General features: G+C 36.5%; 1 protein-coding gene across 1 annotated transcript in view; it reads right to left on the reverse strand.

The window, feature by feature from the left end:
• The window catches only part of LOC137033933 (disks large homolog 4), a 174,455-nt gene that overhangs the window by 136,127 nt on the left and 18,414 nt on the right, over positions 1–19,914 (reverse strand). The window lies entirely within an intron of this gene.

A 19,914-nucleotide genomic window follows, 5' to 3' on the forward strand; every position in this document is an offset into this window, starting at 1 on the left:
ATGGCTAGATATTTTTTTTTTTTTTTTTTTTTTTTTTTACATTTTTGTCATTTTGGTACACTTGGTAGTGCCAAGTTACCAAAACTGATGCTATTGTTTTCTGGGTGGTTGCCAATGGACCAAGTCAAAACAGCCTCAATGATATTGTGGTCCCTAGATACATCTCAGATCCGTCCTCTATTGTAAGTATATGCTATTTTTCAACATTTTATCATCAGTGAGTCATCAGTCGCTAAAATCCTCTGTGCGGTTGCTTAGAAAGGTAAAAACACATCTCTCCTCAACGAGACACATGTTATTACCACAGTTTAATACATTAAGACAATTCATTTCAAAGTGCTGACACAAGTATTGAAATTATGACACAAAAGCCATTTAAGAATAGAAAAGTATGTGAACAGTTAAATGAAAAAAAATTATAAAAAAAAATAAAAAATTAAGAAGAAATTAATATAAATAAAAGGACATTAAAGGGATCACCCTCATGTCATTCCAAACCTGTACACATTTCTTTCTACTGCTGAACACAAAAGATCATATTTTGATCATATTTTGATCATAAGAATGTTTGTAACCAAACACGTTTGGTTCCCATTAGTCTCAGACATCACGCCCACGGACTGTTGGATGAACGTCTGATGCGTATGGCACACAAAATGGAAAACACTTCACGACTTTCGAAGTCATCATTTGATTGGTTGAATTCTACAGGATTATTCTACAGGAGATTTGTGTGTTGCGTTCTTTAACAGTCCACCTGGAAACAAAGATACCTTGAAGCCAAACCCCCTCATGGAAGAAGAAAGCCGTTGTGTTTACAACTGTGATAATGAGTACTTATCAGGAGTATGTGAAGCATGTAAAGTTTGCGCAAGAGTCGTACACACCGGTCTGTTATTGTAGGGACATCGACGTTACATTTTCATGCCCCTGAACATGACGCGGAACAAAACAAACTGTGATTGGTTGCTTTACATGTCAAGTCATATGGCCTCTGAGAGCTGCTATGGAGTCTAGACCTTCTGCTGTCTGAGACTAGGTTCCCACTGACTTCCATTTTAAAAAAAAATGTGTCCATACAATGGATGTCAATGAGAACCAAAACTCTTTATTTACCAACATTCTTCAAAATATCTTCTTTTGTGTTCCACAGGAGTATTACTTATTCCCTGGCTTTGTGTTTGGTGTATTTTGTTAATTGGACTTTTCTGTCTTTTTTTTTTTTTTTTTTCCTGTATGCAATTTTTGTAGGCATTTGTAGTTTTTCTAGTTGAGTACAAGATCAAGAGATCAAGAACTGAGTACAAGGGCGATGTGCTCATTTTTAATTAATTTATTATTTATTTATGAGAATCCTTGTTGCAATGGTCTGTGAGCTTCACCTATCTAATGGTCTTTTTGGGAAACCAAGGAGGAGCCAGACTACTGGTAATTACTGGTACTGGTAAGTTTTCAAGATGTTGTTTATATGTCATCTGATTCTAAAACAACTAAGAATTGTGATTTGATTTTCAGGTTACACTTTATTTCAACAGTCAATTTTAGACATTCTACTAACTATAAGTAACTTTGCAACTACAACTAACTCTCATTAAAGTATTAGTAGACTGTTAGGATTCAGCTAAGTAGAATAAGTTGACATGTAGCTGGAAAGTTACTTATAGTCAGTCGAATGTCTGTTGGGGAGCGTCAAAATAAAGTGTTAGCAGATATTAAGAAGTCAGTCTACTAATACTCTAATGACTGCTAGTTGACATGTAAATGACAATTTATTGTTAGCAGAATGCATAAAATGGACCATCGAAACAAAGCCTTACCAATTTTTAGCCTTTAGTCCCATGGTGTCAACCTTGAGCATATAATCTTTATTGTCAAATGTCTCTTTCTTTAAAGGGGTCATGAACTGCATTGGTATATTGTTTTATAATGTTTCCTGGGGTGCACTTATAATGTTAGTATGCTTTTTTACATCCAAAATTGTCATAATTTAAAAATAAAGGCATTTTTCCTACCTTGATTTTAGCTCTCTGGTTTGAATGCTCTGTTTTAAGGGGCGTGTCTGCTGTGAGACTTCAGTGCAAACGCCCACTGCTGTGATTGGCTAGCGTCTTCCCATTTGAAACAGCCAAGTATTGCTCTCTCTTTTAGCGCATTTTTACTATTACAGCTCTCAAGGTTAAGTGTTGCATTACATTTAGATCCATGGCGTTATATTTAGATCGTAGCATGAAAGGTTGCAGTGTTGAGCATTGTAGCCGATCACAGACATGTTGAGCGCATGAAAGCAGTGATCTCATCATTGCAACTCAATTTCTGTACGCGATAATAGAGTACCTCAGGGATGACGTGTTTTTGTAGGCCAACCCGGAAGTTAGCGGCGCACGGGTTCCCTCGGTTGAAAGCCTATGCATTTTTTCCCATAGACTTTTGGAAAATCGCAAAAAATAAGCTCTGTGTTTAACAAAGGGGTTATGACAATTACACGTTTTGTCTATCAAGATAATCTTTACAAGTTAACACAACATTTATACATTTTGAAGCCAAAATAAAGTCGTCAGAAATAAAAAGCTAACAGTAGGCTATAAACGGACTACAGCACATAGTCGCGGATCAACGTCGCCACCACCAAGCGTCCTCAAACTTTATTTAGAAAACAACTTTATTTAGAAACATGCTCACTGGTTATGATCTGCACTGTGAATGAATACTTATCCACTTTTTCATGCGAAATGATGACGACGTCTAAAGTCCCCACCAAAGGAAGTAGTCCCTTTTAGCAACTTGTTAGCAACAGCCGTTTTTAAGCGGGTTATAACCGGTGTGTTTTATGTCATAGATCAAAATATGAAAATATTTAGAGGCTTTGTTATGGCGATTTAGCAAAAACCCATTCAAAAAACCCATAGACTTTACGGTGTAGGAACCGGAAGCCCTAAAATGCTAACTCGCTTCCGGGTTTTGCCTACAAAAATGTGTCATCCCTGAAGTACTCTATAACTAAAAGATCTGTTGAATAAAATGGGAGTTTTGTGCATCAGTCACTGATAAATTGCAGAGGGGGCTTTCTTTGACCGCTTTTTCATATAATTTAATCACCGTTAAATAACAGATTATTTTCATCCTACTAAGAGAAACAAAGCAAGTTGACGTTTAGTCACGGGTTTGATTTACTGACACACAGACAAAGAACATCTGACTGTACATGAATCATTAATATCAGATCAGGCATTTGATTTAACACAGTTACTTGTTGTTGCGTTACTGTCGAGTCCAGACACTGCACAATATTTTGTAATCCTCAACGGCATGTTTATTGCTTGGTAGCTCGATCTGGTTTAGCACCACATAGGCCTATGTTACTAGGCTACCTATTCTATTGCATGTCATGTGCGAATCGGTGGGCGGGGCTAAACAGGCAGTGATGAAGTAGGTGTTGATCTTCTTCTGCAGAGGCGGTACTTGCTGCCCTTTGATGTCATAGATCCCCACTTTGAGAATCCTGTCGTTTGCTGGGTCTGGTGTCAATTAAAGCTTCTATTGGACTAACAAGGACACAGCTCTAAAACTTACAGGATATTCTTATAGTATGATGACCTCTCATATGTCAAAAGCTCAAGGAAAATTTGATTTCTCAGTTCATCACCCCTTTATCTGAAAAAAAATGTTACAGCATATCCAACTTTTATTTCGTCAATGCACTGGCATATGAAGCATGTAAGTATCTAACGTCTGGTGTTCGCTTTTTCCCTCTATTTTTTCAGTGTTTTCTCAGACTGTCATGCCATTATTGGAATTTGTTTTTCAACTCCAGTCTAATATTGTGGTATAAACTGTTTCAGATAACTCGGCCACGGTAAATTGTACAGTCAGTTGCCTCAAAAACAGAGTCAGAGTGTTGTTGATGATGATACTGTTCATAATGCTTGAGAAGAAAACACCACTAATAACTGCCATGTGATAAGACAACCGGACAAATCTACCTTAGCTTTTCTCTCTCCGTGATGCAGTTTTAGTCTTCCTTTCTGGAAAGTCCAGACGGGCCACCTGGTGTGACAGTGGCAGCTTGCGTTGTAAAAAAGTGAGCCCTGTCCTGTCTCACCTTGCCTAGACAGAACTTACACAGAAGCCTGTTGAGATGAGAACGTGTCCTGCCAAATCATGACCTTTCTCCCACTTTCTTCTCACAATTTTGCGCATAAACTTTGCCCTAAGCCAAACAATTCAGTTTACACTCAACATTCACTCAGCTATATACATAGTAAATCTTGTTTACATTTTTTTAAAGCATAAAGAAACTATTCATATCAATATATTGTTGTAGCAATGACAAAGACAGATAGATAGATCCCCACACTTTGTAATCAGATGTTCATGACTTCTCATTTTGGAGCTCAACAGCCATTTGAAGAAATAGCAGGGCTAACACATTCTTCTACATATTCCTTTTTTAATTTTAATTTGCAACCACATGAGGATGCGTAAATGATTACAAAATTTTAATGTCTGGGTGAGTGACTCCTTTAATGAGCTTTTTATGTGTGATCAATTTTGCAGCAGAGGACGTGAGAAAGACTGATCATGCGTCTAAAGTGTGCGTGTGTGGTGTTTGAATATGGAGGATGCACCTCTGCAGTGGATGTGTGTGCTGAAGGTTGATGTATGCGTGTAGGAGACTCACTGAAAAGAAAGAAAGGATGGGCAGATGAGAATTGAGGGAAATAAATGAAAGAGAGAAGGGCTGTTAGATGAGTGGGAACGGTAGGTCATTATTATTACAAGTACGTCTCTACTGAGAACTGCCAACGAAATGAAGCTATGTGTGTTAGCATGTGTTTGTCAGGTAACCATGTGAATGAATACTTCATGCATTGAGGACAGCACATCTGCCTTATGCATCACTGCCCAAAGCACTGAAGTGTATGAATTTGCTCACACAACATACATGAAAATGTGCAAGTACTGGATGTGACCTGTAGTTTAGCTTAGCTTGATCATATTGATGAGCACACATAAACGGCACCACAGTGTTTTAATTACCGGTGGGAAACTGGGGATTTTCTTTTAAGCCCTCACTTTCCGAGCTGGGAGCGTGTGCATTAATAAAATCATGACGGGAGCTAATTGGTATCAATCATAATTAAGTCATAATTCTGAGCCTTGACTGAGTGTTTTGCATTGTACACATCTTGTGCACTTCTGTGGAAGAACAGTGCTAAAGCTTGCAATGAAATATCACTTATTTAGCTAGTGGCATTTCTGCCAAATGATATTACTATATTGTTCCGAGTATCTTTTTCAAGATGTACCTTTTGGAAAAATGCTTTTTGAAGACCAAATCATGTATTTTATAAAGATAATTTTTGTATAAAGAAAATGCTTTTATTTGAAAATAATATTTATACTTCTGTGCAAACAACACGCCAACGATGCGTTGTTTGCGTGTTAAAAGTAGCATGTATTTAAGCTTTATGGAAGGCTAAAAGGTTAAAAAACACATGAACTTTAACACAGCAACAAGAAGTAAAATACCTGTATTTCACTGTATTTCACGTTTTTTAACACGTTAAATATGTGTGAAATACCCGTGAAATACATGTATTTTATGCATTGCTGATGTGTTAAAAGTAAGTTTTTGAACCTTTTGGCCTTCCATATGAGCTTCCTGGTGTTCCATACCTGACGTGCACCTCTCCAAAAATGTAACAATGTATCAATTCTATGCGCACCGCAAGCGATGTGATTGGTGTGCTAGAACCTCTCCCTGTACGTGTAATTGCATGTCGATGCGGACAACGATGCAGAAGTATAAATGAAAACCGGCACTGAGGCTACGGCGTAGATCTGAAACAGAAGTATACTGTAAATCAGCCTTCAGACGGTAAGCTTTTCTTTGACTGCTAGCAATCTTCTAACATTACACTCTGACACACTATATTTATTGGCACACTAGTTTTACACGTATTTGGCGCCACCTATTGTTGTGGATGTATTATTGACATGTAAAAGTAGGGCTGGGTACCGAACTCGATACTTTTTAGGTACCGATCGAACTGTCTCGATACTATCGAGTATCGAAAAGTGTCTTGTCATTCGGTACCAAATTTCGGTACCTCAGAATGGAGCCGAGGAGAGGGGCGGAGAAATGCTTTCGCTGTCTCGTTGAGGAGCAAGTAACGTTGCGCTACATTATTATTTATATCTAAATATATAAAACTATACGCGCGAGAGAGACCCTATGTGCGAGAGGGCGAGTGAATCAACGGTTTCGTTTTCAGTTTATCTCCGAATGGACGGGTACGTGAGAAACGGCCGTTTGAGCAGCCGGTTCACTACAGATACTGTTAACAGAAAACAAAAGTGTCGCACTGCCTGCAGAAACAGCGGAACGCGCGACGTTTTTTAGACTAGTTATGGACAGGTACAACACACAGCAGCTTTACAGCTTTCGTCCCTCAAGTCTATGGAAACACGCGACCGGTTCGTGACAGGCTCGTTCGCCTGCACGAGCACAGGCTCTGCCTCTGGCTCCAGAACGCGAACAATTCTGCTGAAAAAGGGGTATCAGCGTCCTCCTGATACTGCGGATAATCTGCGGGTCGGGCCAAGTAATAAAAAAATAACATTCAAATTAATTGCGGGTGGATGAGAGATGAATCATTAATGTGTTGATTTTAATAAAGACACAGAACTCTTATTTCACGGTAAGACGCAACGAACTTGCGTCACTCTTACTTCCGCTTTGATCTTGTTAATAATAATTAATTTTTTGAAGAAGAACATTTGCTGAGTGATTTAAAAAGAGCCTCACATACTGAATGTTTGCATTGAAAACTAAACTTTATTAAAACTATTTGCACTGATTTATTGTGTTGGGTAAATTTTGTTAATTTGTGCTTTTTTATTATTCCCCGCAGTGGCTCAGGAGATGAGTCTTTGAGTCTGAAAAAAGGTCAAAAAAGTTAAAATATAAAACCAAAGATTTTTTTGAGGTTATGTAATCTTGTTTAAACAGATTTTATAAAATTGGTATCGAAAAAGGTATCGTTTAGGTATCGGTATCGAAGTCAAGGTATCGGTATCGTCTCGGTATCGAACAATTTTGAACGATACCCAGCCCTATGTAAAAGTCTAGAGTAGACCCTGAATATAAGACGAACCCATTTTTTCAGATGTATTTCTAAGAAAAATATTGTCTTATAATGCAAATGCATCGCAAGTGCAAAAGTGCAATGCTGTACCAGGTGAGCTACCGAACAAGTTTACTGTCTGAAAAGCCGCACATATGGATCTGGTTATGCATTGTTGTGAATATCAAAAAGTATTTGATAAATATTTTAAAAATATGCACTATTTGGTAAAAGCATTTGAGGTTATAACAACGTATTGTGCAAGGAACCGCACAAAAATAATTATTTTTATATTTTTTTAATTATTATTAGATGAACAGCCTCTGTAATTGTAATTTGTGAACTGGAACAAAAATTGTTGGTGCTTTTCTGCAACAAGTGTTAAATTCAGCTGAAAACTGCAGTAAATTGTATTGATATGTTTTTGGAGTTTTGCAAAACTTCATTTCCCATCAGTCTCTGTGGCAGCACAACAATGGCAGCTCCAGCTATGATAAAATGGACCAACATAAAAGAGCAGTTTGAATGTGCAGCTCTTCATTTTGTTGCTGTTTTTGTTAGTATGTGGAAAAGAGGAAAAGAAATTTCGCATCCAATGTATCCAATGTTTCAGATCAAAATCACTTGAGCTCAAATCAGCTATGAAGCTTAACAGAATATTTACTGTCAGTTTACCAGACTTCCTGTCATTCTCTGGAGCAGCAGGATCATGTTAAATTACATATTTACAATATATAGATAAAGCATCAATTACAATCCTAAAGCACATCCTTTACTCTTCATCTGCCTGTACTGTCCATTTTCCCCCAAAATCAAATAACCTGACTTATATAATACTGTAATTAAAACTTCCAAACATGTAACTTCCCAGGAAGACTTGAAGGCAGCAATTCTTTCAGAGTTGGTAGTGTCACCCCTACCAAGAATGTCAGTTTAGACAGTTTAGCATTAATGTAGCTGGCTGGATTATGCTGTTCATCAGCAAAACTTGGTAAAGATGGTTAATCAAGGAAGTTGTTGACTGCACTGTTTAGTCTGAGTAATTCTGATGAAAGAAATAGTGATAAAGCTTGCCAATATAATACTCAATTAGAAATATGACATTGCCCACCAAGTCTGTTATTTCTGACCAAAATCAATTGAACTCACATCATGATGTAATTACGACTTCCAAACTTGTAAGTAGAAACGTCCCAGGAGATTTTGAGTGCAGAATTAGAGTTTTGAACACAGCAATGATACCCCTGTGGTATCTATTTTGGTTCGAGCGTGAGTTAGGGTTGTGAACAATTCATCTGTGCATGTGTTTTAATTTTTTTATGTTTTGACCACATAATGTTTAATTAAAATGTAATAACTTGATGTTCCAGTGAAAATAACAGACTTATGCAGGACTTCACCAATAATTTTCATCAGTAAATACAGGAAACCAGACAGAAAGTCAAAGCCAAAAACACAGGTAACCAGAGGGATAGAGCTCAGAAATGCAGTGTGATCCTTGACAAAACAGCAATGAATGACAGAAAACACAGACAGGGTTAACAAGAATAATGAGACATAGGTGGATGTAATCAGGCATAATGAGTCCGGGCAATGGGTTGTGGGAAATGTAGTCCATGGTGAGATAACCAAGACGGAAGGAGTGTCCTCTGGTGGAAATAGAGGGTACTTCAGCTGCTGGATGTGTATATATATATATATACTTAGATATTTATTTATTTTTTTAAAGCTTTAGTTTTCTGAAGGTTATGTTTGGGTTGAGATTAGGGGATATAAAGTACCTAACTATTTGCGTGTGCGTGTGTGTGTGTGTGTGTGTGTGTGTGTGTGTGTGTGTGTGTGTGTGTGTGTGTGTGTGTGTGTGTGTGTGTGTGTGTGAGTGAGAACATCAAATAATAAAAAAATGAAATTGTGGGAGATTAGGGATGGCTCAACCTGGACCCATACAGGGCCACAACTGGCAGCATAAATCTCTGATTTTGCCAGATAGAGTTAGAGAGAAGAAGAGAGAGAGAGAGAGACCGGAGTCCTTGAGAGGAGATCAAATATGACCTCTCTACTTTATCTGCTGACATCAGAGACATTATAAGAGTGTTACGTTCACACACATACACACACACTAAACACATGTGCAACATGCTAACAGCCTGTTTCTCACAACTGAAAACATCTTGCACAAAAGAAAGCTTTACCATCACACATGCAAACAAACACACACACAATATGACTCACAACCATATCAAGTGTCTCGAAACATGAGCTAATGTTCGATTCTTTTACAAACACACTCACACAAATGCAAGCGCAAGCCCATGCACACTCTTTCCATTGTGAATCAACACGCCGCTGCCTACAGACTTGGCCATGTTGCGTTTACTGTACGCGCTCGCTCACACACACACGCCAACACGCGTTCACCCACATGCATCCTACTTAAACAAGCCCTGACACGTACACACATGTGGAAAAAACTCTGACACACTATTTCATGACACACTTGTCATCTTAAACTGAGCTGAGAGCTGTGGAGGCATGGATGAATAATTAACCCAGGCAATTTGATTTTGTGTGTGTGTGTGTGTGTGTGTGTGTGTGTGTGTGTGTGTGTGTGTGTGTGTGTGTGTGTGTGTGTGTGTGTGTGTGTGTGTGTGTGTGTGTGTGTGTGTGTGTGTGTGTGATGAAAAGGATAAGATTTGCAGCAGTCCCTAAGTGATTTTGGCCATTAGATGTCACGCCCCAGTACCCATCCTGGCTTTGTTTGGAATAGCATACTAACATACTACTCTGTTTCTTTGGGATGTAGTATGTATACTGTTCACAGCATGCAGAATATCCAGACAAGCACTACATTTGCCAAAATGTGCAAAATACAACATTATCCCATAATGCAATGTGCTCGACGTGACTTTTCATTTCAAGTGGGACGAATGAATCACAAACACTTACAGACACAATGTTACAGTAATAGCTCATTTTGGCTCATTATTTCATTGGACTGCCATTTTCTATTTTTAATTCAAATTTGTGTAAAAATGTCTGCATAAAAACATTTTGCTGTACACTCTAAAAAATAAAAAAATAAAAAAATAACACAAGTTGGGTTGAAAATGGACAAACCCAGCGATTGGGTTGTTTTGACCCAGTGGTTGGGTTAAATGTTTGACCAACATGCTGGACAGTTTTATTTAAAACAACTATTGATTAAAAATGACTATATGGCTGGCTTAAAATGAACCAAAAATATGTTGGAAATTAAAAATCAGACACATAATTACTAAGCGCAACAATAATAATTAAAAGGTGAACATTTATTAATGAGCAATTTAATAAATGTTTATTGTTTAATTATTATTCATTAACCTTATTAATAAATGTTCTTTTCATTCTTTTTAAACAATAGTTGAGTTAAAGTGGAACTCAGTAAGATTTGCGAAGCTCCCCCTACAGTTTCCTTCAGTGAATCACACTGTCATAAATACTGAAAGCGCAGCTCTGGACTACACCGACTACAACGCTCACCGGCGCAGTAGTTTTGCAAATACAGTACAAGAAAGAGGAGGTGGGTAATTTGCAAATACAGTACACTCGATGGAGGTCGGTCATTTTCGAAATTGTCTTATAAACTCATAATATATACATTGTTTTTGAATTATCGTAAAGCATTTTGTCACTCTCGCGTGAACGTGAACATGACGCGAGATTGTGTCGGGTCGATGCAGCTCAACTTGCAAGTGCTGTATTCTGGCTCACCAGCGCAGTAGTTTTGCAAATACAGTATTCTGGCGTAGACGTGCCAGAGGGGGTTAGTGCACGCACGTAAAAAAAGTTACTTAGTTCTGCTTTAAATAAAACTACCCAGCAGGTTGGGCAAACATTTAAAGGGTTAGTTCACCCAAAAAGGAAAATAATGTCATTTATTACTCACCCTCATGTCGTTCCACACCCGTAAGACCTTCATTCGTCTTCAGAACACAAATTAAGATAATGTTGATGAAATCCAATGGCTCAGTGAGGCCTCTATTGAGAGCAAAGCCATTCAAACTCTCAAAGTCCATAAAGGTACTAAAAACATATTTGAATCAGTTCATGTAAGTACAGTGGTTTTATCGTAATATTATAAAGCGACAAGAATACTTTTTTTGCGCAAAAAAAAAAAAAACAAATTAACGACTTTTCAACAATATCTATATGAAGCTTTTGAGCTTTACGAATCTTTTGTTTCGAAATAGTGATTCAGATCTCCTATCAAACGGCTAAACTGCTGAAATTACGTGACTTTTCACTGATTTGATTCGTCTGAAGCAGTGTTTTGAAATCGGCCCATATAGATATTGTTGAAAAGTCTTTATTTTGTTTTTTGGTGCACAAAAAGTATTCTTGTCGCTTTATAATATTACGATAAAACCACTGAACTCACATGAACTGATTCAAATATGTTTTTAATATCATTGCGTCTTCTGCACTCATGGTACGGCAGCAAAGTTCCTTGATTATTATGCCGAAATGAGAGTATAGTTCCTAGCATTATCTGCCTAGATAATCAAAACTTTTCATTTTCCGTCGGTCTTAGTACACAATGAAACTACAGAAGAGTCAAGTTTTAAACAGGAAAAATATTGAAACTCTTTAGTCATTTTTGAGTGAGATGCTAACGGTCTAATCAAATTCAATGAACTATGCTAAGCTATGCTAAAAGTGGTATTGCCAGACCCGGAGATCGGCTGAATGGATTCGAAAACGGTAAAACTCAACTGTTTAACTTTTTTATGTAACTTTAAATCAATTAATGTGGGTACAGTGGTCCAATATTAATATTATAAAGTGACGAGAATATTTTGGTGCGCCAAAAAAAAACGAAATAATGACTTAATTAGTGATGGCCAATTTCAAAACACTGCTTCATGGAGCATAATGAATCAGCGTAACGAATCATGATTCAGATCGTGTGATCACATCAGTGTTCATATCCGAACTTTTATCCAAGTACTTCTGTGATAATTTAATTAATGTAACACAGAAATATTGATACTGTGTGCAGCTGAAAAGACTTTGTGAAGCTGTTTTAATACCTATACATGACAACGCCTCTCTCTGGATCAGCGGCAGTGCCAACACAGATATGAATGTTTGCTGTGATCGTACTTGTCAAAGGTTTAATAGAGCCGAATCACAGTCATTTAGGAATAAGATCATGATCGTGATCTTGCAATGATTAATCATGCTACCTTAGGTGACAAACTATTGTTTGAACTATTTATCATTGCATAATGCCTGCTGTCTCATATACTATTTTTAAACAGTAATAGGAAGTGTACAGTGTATCCTGTGCAGTACTGTGTAAGTAGTAAGCTTGAAGTCTGAACATGGCCACACACAATCACACACACTTGGAGGTGGTAGCTAAATATACAATGCCTTGCTACCTAAAAAATAATTTTGCTTTAGTCTGTACCCATAGTTCTCATTTTAGAAAAACTAACAGCCATGTTTAGGTGCAGACTAGCTTACTAAAACCCTCGCTCAGCTCAAAGGGAAGCTGTCTTGTGTTTGAACGACGCTGGACATGGCACAGATCAGCACAGCTGCTGACATTCACCAACTTACATCTCTTGTGCATGTATTATTCATCTAAACACGCTATAATGAGCGAGAAAGGAGAGGGGAGAGAGAACGTACAAAGAGGGCAGAGAGAAAAGCAGGAATATGAATTAGAAAACTTAACAGAAAATGTTAAGATGTGGACTCTGTTCAAAAGCCTGACACAGAGGCTTTTCCAAAATATTTTTCTGTGTCCATTTTAAGGCAGTATCACATGTATAAAGAGAAAAGCAATCCCAGAATGCACTGCAGTGAGCTTAATGGAGAAAAAAAAAATCCACCCAAGATGGTGGAGAAGATGTTGTCTATGTAGAGTGCTCCAAACCAGTTACTTATGAGGTGCCATTTAAGTAATCACGCTCCCTTAGAAGACAACCAAAGAGCGATTTCATGAGTTCACACTTACATATAATGAAATAGAGTAAAGGTTATGGGTATTTGGCGTACTGTCCGAGGGGAGGGCTCCGAGCTTGGAATTAGGCCCGAACCCTGAGTACATCCCCCATCCCAGGTTTGGGATAGGAATAGTTATAAGTGAGGAGATGGGGTGGTGCAGGAATGCTGGAAAACTGTCATAGAACGGAGGTATGTCTGCTGTATATATACTTCCTGATGCTAATTGAGCTGATTAACTGAATAAGCTTCCCTCCGTTAATTAGGTTAATTTTCTGAATGTGCTCCTCCCGAATTTTGTTAATAAAACATCATTTCTAGAAGAGGGGATATTGTTATAGGATGATGTGCTGGGACTGAATTAGAATTGACCAATTAAAGGAAAATTGTATTGCTGAGGTTGCTCTGAACTTTTTCATCTCATTTAAAATTGAAAATTAAACAAATTTCATTATAAAATTATGCATTTTAAATAAATTAAAAGTGCTATAAACAGAGTGCTCCAGGAATGATATATTTTTGAAGGCCATAACCAGGAAATGGAACAGGAGTTCGCATTTTAGCACTTCTGGTTCCATTGTCCCAAGTCAATTTTTTTATTTTTTTTTTAATCCTGAAATAAGATCTGTGGTGAACACAAGCTCAAGATATTTTCACATTTTAGCAATTCTACGACATAAAATACCTCAGTATTTTTATTTGTCTTGAAAAAGGAGGTTGCTAACAATTGTCTAAAAGACACTACAGAGTTTGTCTAACATCATCACATTGAACCGCACATCCCTCCCAATATTTGATATTCTTGATGCTGCTCTGCCGTACTCCATCACGTACCACTTTGTTTGTTATAAGGATGACAAGAAGTTTTAAAAGTTACATTTTTAGCCTCAGCGGTCTAACAGCGCTCATCAATGTCAAAATGATCGAGATGGCCAATCACATCAAAGGAGGCGGGCCTTAGTGTTCACAGAAATAAATTATATTTTTATGTATATCAATTATTATACCATTATTTTAAATTGTAGTTATGTTTCTCAATATTACAGTTTTTTCTGTATTTTTGATCAAATGTGCATGTTATGGACTGAGGGAATGCACAGTGCATGCAGGGGGTGTGGCCTCATTAGCCCTGCAGTAAGCAGTGTGCTGTGTGAGGAATGTAAATGGTAAAAATTAAACTAAAATTGCATTAAATATGGTTGTTTTAACCAAAATTATGTTGCAAGATGTTTTTTTCAACTACATTTAAGTACCCTGTTATAGGCTAACCTGCAATTTTGCAAATTCCCTGTTAATTCCCATTAATTTCCGTTAATTCCCATATATTCCCGTTAATTCCCATGGAAAGTTTCCAGCTTTGAAAATTCCTGGAATTTTGCAATCCTAGGTAAAATCCAAGTAGCTAAACATTTAATATCTGAAAACTGTTTTACGACAATATCCCCAAGTAATGCAAACTGTTTAACTTTTTTTAATGAAATTTCACAGTTTTTAATTGACCCTAGGCTATGCTATTAATTACATGATTCATGTTAAGAGACAAGAAATGTTTTGTTTTTTTACATAGCAGACATAGGCTACGAATAAGAGTGAATATGCATATTTTATAATAAAATATTATTTTCAAATAGTTTAAATTGATAACTTAATAACTACATTCTTCTTTATTTTTCTTTATTCCCTTTTAATCCTATAATTATTTAATTCTTTCAAAAAATAACTACACACACATGTGCAAAAAAAAAATAAAAAAATATTGGTCCCCCCCCCAGTGTTCAAGACACTGAACAGGTAAACTAATCTTCTCATTCGCTTTCACAGCCTCATTGTGTTTATGCAAACTATTCTAACTCAATCTTTCAAAAGACTCAGGCAAAGGTCTCTATTTGCTCTCCATTTAATGTCATTGTTGTCTAGGAAAAACAATTCAGTCACAAAGCTACCATGAAATCAAAATCAACAATTCTTTTTTTTCTTTTCTTTTTTTGAATGGAATGTTGCCGTTATCATTTTAAATTATTTTATTTATTTGTTTAAATTAGCAAACAACAATGATCCATTGATCCAGTCAATTCCTGATAAACAAAATTCAGTTGTTTTTTTTTAATTCTCATTTGAAAAGTCGCTTCACTTGGATATACTTCACAACAGGATACTAAAACTATTGCAATTTCTGGTTCATTCCGACTTTAAGATTCAATTTGTTCAATTTCTTTCCTACAGAAGAGAAAAGTTGTTATTGTTTTAGTGACCAAGAGCAAAGAGTATGATGGATGGGGGGAACAAATGAACTCAGAGACCTTCAGAGCAGACGAGTATGCAGACGCACACACACACACACACACACACACACACACACACACACACACACACACACACAGACACACACATGCTACAGTTTGTCAATGGACAGGATCAATGTGAAAGTCTATCTCTCAGTCACGGTTACATCATACTTGTGACTTCAGTGAGCAGTGAATCCAGTCTCTCCTTCTCTTCTTCTCCCTGCAGTTATTTCTAACTCTCATCTTTATTCTCTCTCGCTCGCTCTCTTTCTTTTTCTTCTTCTGTCTCTCAAAAACATACAAACCTGCATTTTAGGATGCATGATACTGTATTTTGGTGACCATTTTGGTATTATCCAGTCATGTTTGTAAGGGATCTAGGCAGCTATGTGTCTTTTCTTTCTTTTCTTGCTATCACTTCATCCACGTGTGCTGTAAAAGCACCAAATTTTTATGGCTCAGTTTAGGGATGGGTTAACACTTAGACTGCTTAGCAACAGTGTATACATTTTTAAAATAAGAAAGCTCTAAATTGTATCTCAATTTGTGCTGGAGACATCTAATTTTACATATTTTACACGCTTCTCATGGAGAACAAATTTGCCTTTTGCATCCATGATGTTTTTGGTACAGTTTCTTTTCATGAACCAAACGGATAATAACTAACTGCAAATGAGAAGTTTAACAAACATGAGCTGTTGGAAAAATGCTTCATGTTGTAAAGTTATCACAAGTCTGTTTTTTACATAACAAAATGTGGAAAAAATTAAACTTTCTGAATGCTCTGTATATTTTTTAAGTAATATGTTTAGGTAAAAAATAGAAGCACATGATATCAAAGCTAATTTTTTGGAAAATTCAAGCAAAATCTTTTGTTTGCCAGGTTTCAAACATATGTAAAGCCTGACAAATGAAATAATAGTTAGAAAAATCACATTTTTAAAATAGAATAGTTTATTGAATCTTTAGACAAAATATTTTAAAAAGTTTTTTTAGTATCATATTTGATACATCAGGGCCCGTATTCTTAAAGCTTCTAAAAATCCTCTCAGAAAGCTCCTAATTTAGCTTAAAAACTTCTACGTAGGAGTCTTAGCTTGAGAGCGATTTAGGACCGATCTGAGAGCAACTCTGAGCGAGGAAAAAAAAAAACTTTTATCTTAGTAAGGAGGCGGGGCTGACGCTGTTGCTATGTAGGACACAGTTCTTTTGAAGACTGTGATTGGTTTGTTGTCCAAGAAGGGAAAAAAAAATATCTCTTATATAGTATAGTGTGTATTATAAGCCTTCACTTTGAAATTACAGGCGTAATTTTTCCTGTTTCACTGTACTCACACACACACACACACACCGACACACACTCATTTCTGTTAATGTCGTACTTAACGTATTTGAGGTAATAAGAGGTTCTGAAAGAGCTGTAATTGTGTGATCACGTTGCTTATAGAAGGTTGTGACAGACCCAAATCATCACTGCTGCAATATGGTGCATTTTTCCAGTTGCCAAATATGTTAATGTAGTGATTACTTCCATTTCAGGCACTATGGCATTTCTGCACTGTGTCAGAGATATTAGCGTGTCTGTAATAAGATCGGTCACAAATCTAATGTGTAGTGTCTTATTAACTCACTGTCATGAATTGTGTGCAACACATTTCTTCTCCCTCTTCACATTTCGTTCATTTTCTCCGCTGCTAAAGAAACTCCTCGTCAAAAAGTCCTCATCTCTACTCCTAACAGATTTGGACATTAAGATGACTTTTAAGGGTTAAGATGCTTTGTGAATTATTTTTATCTTTACTAGGATTTTTATTTAATTTTAAGAGGAAATGCCTACATTTATAAGAATTTTCTTAGAGTTTTGTCGAGCTATTCTTTGCAGTAAGATTTTTTATGATTATGGGTCCAGGCTTTTACGGCTCATTGTGAGAATATGGAGCTCATAGTTGAGGAAGAAAAAACAGCTCAATTTCATCCAGAGGACCAAACTGATCAAAATATGCAATTTGATGCAGCTGCTGATCTATATATGGCTAAAAAGTACACTCTAAAAAATTCTGGACTAAAAATAACCCAAGTTGGGTTAAATATGGACAAACCCAGCAACTAGGTTGTTTTGACCCAGCGGTTGGGTTAAATGTTTGACCCAACCTGCTAGATAATTTTATTTAACTCAACTATTGTTTAAAAATTACTATATGGCTGGCTTAAAATTAACCTAAAACAGGTTGGAAATGAACATTTATTAATATGTTTAATAAATGAACATGTATTAATAAGTTTAATAAATAATAATTAAATAATAAACATGTATTAAATTGCTAATTAATAAATGATCACCTTTTGATTATTACTGTTGCCTCTAGTAATTATGTGTCTGATTTTTAATTTCCAACCTATTTTGGGTTCATTTTAAGCCATCCATATAGTCATTTTTAATCAAAAGTTGAGTTAAATAAAACTACCCCGCATGTTGGTCAAACATTTAACCCAACTGCCGGGTCAAAACAACCCAATTGCTGGGTTTGTCCATATTTAACCCAACTTGGGTTGTTTTTAACCCAGCATTTTTAGAGTGTAAGATGAAATTGTGATTTTAATGTAAATCAATGAGATCTTTATAACAGTATGACAGACTAAACTTACATAAAATGCATATAAATATCAGTTGTCACACTATATATCCTAATAACAAATTATAATAAGATGATGTTTTATGATCAAAGCTCTGTAGTTTTTATTGTGATCATATATGATACACACATTTAAACATGATTTTTCTAAGAATTTATGTATGGATAATCAAGAAAACAAGTTGCTTCAGTTCAGTAAGTGTTCATCTTAAAATATTTCTAGCAATCTAAATGTCATTCTTATGTATAAATAAATAAAAATAGGTAAATTTCACAGCTAAAAGACACATGAACCACAACCTAAAGGTGGATGTTTATACTAACTATATTAAAGGACTTTTTTACTCACTAAAAAAGTGTAAACTACCAATCAGACAGAAGGCTTGTAGTAGATTGTGTACAAGTTTTGATCATGTTTCTAATATATACATGTGTTTATCAAATATGATATAATAGGGTTAAACAGTTATCCATACTTTGCATCTAATGCTTTATTATCTGGTGTCACAGCATTTAAAGTTATGCATTGGTGATTTAGTGTGAAGGCTGACTTCACAAGGTCATTATGTCCATTATTAGACATAAAAAAAAAAAAAGTCAGTTACCATATCAACCAAAGTTTCAATATCAGTGCATCCTAACTATATTGTACAGTTAAGCTCCACACTGGAGTGTTGATGTGAGTGTGTGAGACATGTGAAACGCTCGGTGGTCTGGATCTGATAGGCTGATGGTTTTGAGAGGCTAATCATGGAGGGTGAACATCAGTTTACTTGGCCCGCCGGTGAAGTCCTTTCCATTTTAAATAGGCCATCTGCCTCCTGTATGTTAGCCAAACCTGGCCTGTCACAGCCAGTCTCTAGACTAACACACACACTCTATCACAAACACATACGCATACACACAGGTACACGCACACGCACACTTATTTTTATCAACGTAATCACAAACTGTGCCAATCTCCAGCCTTTTCTCACTCTCACAGACGTGTGAACGTTTTTTAAAAAAGGCTTGTTAATATCCATGGAGACGCTCTTCAGTCTGTCTCAAATCACTTTAAAAGTTCTGTTAGCACAGTACATCACAGAAGTGTTCACTGCATGCAGCCTCCTCCTCATCATAGCTGGGCAGCAAATGAGTGTGTCCGAAACAGACGGCAAGTGCATTTGTACATCATTTGTGTTGTCAGTCAGTAGCTTTGTATGAAGATACACTTCTGAAGGCAACTTGTTTCAGACAGGCATCCAAATGAACATCTAACCATCTACAAATAAGGCTTCTTAAAATTTCTTACTCACACTAATTAAAAATAATAGTTTTTTATTGGTATTGAGCATGTTTACATGCACACCAATACACTGATAACTACCAAAAAACAGTTTATTCCCTGATGGTGACTTCAAAACGTAAGAACCCATGTATTTCACTCAGAGTATTCTGTTTATTATGTGAGTTGTGATGTTAAATAAAGCATTAAAACCCCAGAGTATTTCAAATGTCATTGGGAAACTTGCATTCTCCTCTCATATTTGAAGTTTCTACAACTGTACCACTTGTCCTTTGGCTGAACGAGATAACACATTTTTATATTTCTTGGGTCAAGAAAAAGTCGAGTTTGCAATATATTTCTCCTCCTCTACGCGAAACACTCGCTGTGGATGAATGCAATTAAAGTTGCCGTATATAAAGGATGATTTCCTGTCACATTTCACACATTCACACTTCAATAAACCAACAGAACGCAGGTTAGGGTGTTTACAAAAATCTAGCTCTGACAATCGGTTTATGACCCGTTTATGAAGCCGTTTATGACCTTACACCGAAAAGAAAAACAGTTTAACATTAATGGCTCCATGAAGAACCTTTAACATCCATGGA

The sequence above is a fragment of the Chanodichthys erythropterus genome, chromosome 13 (genome assembly GCF_024489055.1).
Source record: "Chanodichthys erythropterus isolate Z2021 chromosome 13, ASM2448905v1, whole genome shotgun sequence".
Classification (NCBI taxonomy): domain Eukaryota; kingdom Metazoa; phylum Chordata; class Actinopteri; order Cypriniformes; family Xenocyprididae; genus Chanodichthys; species Chanodichthys erythropterus.